Source organism: Urocampus carinirostris, chromosome 5 (genome assembly GCF_059441175.1).
Source record: "Urocampus carinirostris isolate Australia breed hairy pipefish chromosome 5, RoL_Ucar_1.0, whole genome shotgun sequence".
Lineage (NCBI taxonomy): Eukaryota > Metazoa > Chordata > Actinopteri > Syngnathiformes > Syngnathidae > Urocampus > Urocampus carinirostris.
In genome coordinates, this window is record NC_142353.1 from 16,936,638 (window position 1) to 16,939,589 (window position 2,952).

A 2,952-nucleotide genomic window follows, 5' to 3' on the forward strand; every position below is an offset into this window, starting at 1 on the left:
CTATCATCACTCTATTCTATTAGATAATGCTGTATATCTGTACAGTCTTGTCTTCAGAAATTATGTCTCACAACCTACTTTAATTTAGACATATAATGGCTGCTTGTATTGATCAGCCGTTTTCATCCTTTTTTTACAGTTTAACAAAAGCTGATAAGTGGAAGCAGCAAAAAGGACGAAGAGACTCAAGTGGTGAGACTCAGCTTCTCCATGAGACACAATCAATCAGCATCACTGTCCACATCCATTTGTTCTAAAGTGAATGAAGTCTTTCCAGTCAACTTTCTCCTCACTCATTTCCCAAAGGAAAACAAGCAATGCAGGTAGCACTGCTATTTGATTTATGCTTCCCTCAACCTCTATTTTTGGAGCCACATCCTTTCCTAAAGTACATATTGGAACAGTGTGCAGATGCAGACTGTGTAGGTTAAAAGAAAGCTTGAAGTAATTAGCTAAACCGCCTCTGTGGTCAGTGTTTTCCCAGAGTTACTGGCCACTCTGCCTTTTGATATGACATATTTTGCGGTTGTTGATGGTAAAACAAATCAAAGCTTTTCTTACAGTTCAGGTGACTACTGCAAAATCTTGCAATTTGAAAGCCGAAAGGAGTTCAACTGAAAATATTCTAAAGGGAAAACGTTTTATGCCTATTTTGGCGTTACACCACTACCTATAACAGGAGTTTGTGGACGGAAACAAACTGGAAGTATTTAGAGGCTCTCATCATCAAGACAAGATCACAGACGAATTGGTGAGACCAGAGGGTGCTCCGTGGATTGTTATTGGGTCCGGGAAGAGACAGAGGCAGCCTCGGGAAAGAAAGCAAAAGTGGGGCTATGTCTAGCCTACTGCTGCAGCTACTGTACGTACAGCCACTACAAGCCACTGTGCTGAGCCTGTATCTTACCAACGGCAGATCCGTTACCCATGAATTGGATGACATGGAGCAACAACTTGTGGGAATTCGTAACCTTTGTGATTGGTGTATTTTAATCATCGCGGAGACCTGGCTCATTTGAGGATCCCCGATGCTACCATGCAGCTAGCCGGACTATCTTTACATTGCTTTCTTAGACTAAAAGGAGAAGCTGACCAATTTTGTTGTAATATTGAGGATGAGGGCACTGATTTGGAAGGTTTATCTTCTTCAACTCAGGTTATACAAATTATCAGCTAGTTTGCAAGCTGGCAGGAGATTGTTGTTGATCTCGATGATTGGAATTAAAGGTATTGGAGCATAAATCCTCAAAAAGCATGCAGCACATGTGGCCCTCCGGGACGAAAGTGCCGAGGTGTTTACTATTGTATAATGACAATTAAGACCATTCATTCATTCATTTCTCCATGAAGAGAATGGCTAATATAGATAATCAACGTTTTTTAATGCATATATATTTGAGAAGCATTGTCATTGCTTATAGTTTTTTCAGATTGAGTTCCATCCATGGGCTGTCTGGGTTCCCCTTTGGCCATAGGGTGGGAACCTTGGTTAGCCTGAAGGTAATCAAAGTTGATCCATTGAGACCCTAAGATAACACGGGCATCTCGTACAGGTGGGGCATTGACGCCTCCCTAGAAAGGTGTTCTGCACATGTCTCACTGGAAGGAGGCCCTGGGAACAGTACATGGTGGTGTCACTTGGACACCTCGGGATCCTGTTGAACTAGGTAGTTGAGGTGGCTGGGGATATAGAGTCTGGACTCCCTTACAAAGGCTGCTGCCCCCGTCTCAAGACCCTGGATAGGTAGAAAAGCTGATCTCACCATAAATCAATCAAATCAATGCATTAATACCCTCTAATATGTATACAGATGTAAAAGAGTTTGTATGGTATTTTGTTAAAGGCTTCCTATTTTCTGTTTCTGTCTTTTGCAACCCAATGAACACACAGGTGAAGAAGCGAATGTACTATGCAAATTAGTGTTTCTGGCACCATGAGTAAAAATAGTCTGTTAATAAGATAAGCTCCAATGCCTTTTTGTATACCATCTGTACCACTTAAGGTCTAGTGGTGCCAGTGCCCGTAGCATAAGGAACCAGATAAAGTAAATCTAGAAGTTACGGCATGTGGGAGCATGGACTAAATGCCAGGGACAGGTTCTGAATTAATTGAGGAAATTACAGCTAAGATATCTTTGATTTTTTCAATCCGGAGATGGAATAAGAGCTTGCTCTGTCCACGCTATGCATCGGCCTGGTATTGCAGTACCTCCGGGAACGGTGCATTCGCAATGATCGCTGCAAGGCTTTAGGGCTAGGACCTCAGCTTGGCCTTTTGGCTGAGAGTAAGTGTCCCGGCTCCTAGGCTTTGTAGCGTATTATGAACTGACCGATAACGGATAATGGATAATGAATAACGAAGATAGAACAATAACCCTTAAAACCCCCAAAACCCCATAAGGAACCGGGTTTGAATCCTGTCGCATACAATATATTGCATCGCGTCATGATGTGGGCCAGTGATGATTTCTGATCGATCAATAATTGCTCACATACACACCAGGGTAGTAATAAATACTTATAATTACTCTATTCATTTCTAATTTTATCCACCATATACCTTGTTATAAATCGCACTGTCACATTTTTGGCAAATCTGGAGTTTTTAGTTTCGCTTTTTATTCTGGATTCAACATGGCGGCGCGCATGGATGCTGCGGCTAGTTGCTCTCCAGCTAATTTTCTATTTATTACCGTTCTCTTGTCTTTTTTGCTTTCTTTTTTGGACACATGCGTGGCCAAAAATACTTACAGTAGGGACGAACTTATTCGGTTGGGTGGGCGTCTAAATTTCAACTTTTCGGGCACTTTTTACACCGCCTATGATATACCGAACGAACTTCAAAGAGATTTGGCATCCTTGTGGACAACTATTCCTCCTAATAAACGACGACAACGGCGCCGTAAAGACAGAAAACAGAAGCGTGGTTGCCGTGCGGGTAAATGTGTGAAG

The 2,952-nt window shown here is 42.1% G+C and overlaps 1 pseudogene; it reads left to right on the forward strand.

Moving 5' to 3' along the window:
- Positions 1–2,117: 2,117 nt before the first annotated feature.
- On the forward strand, positions 2,118–2,231 carry LOC148365615 (U2 spliceosomal RNA; annotated as a pseudogene).
- The last annotated feature ends 721 nt before the right edge of the window (positions 2,232–2,952 follow it).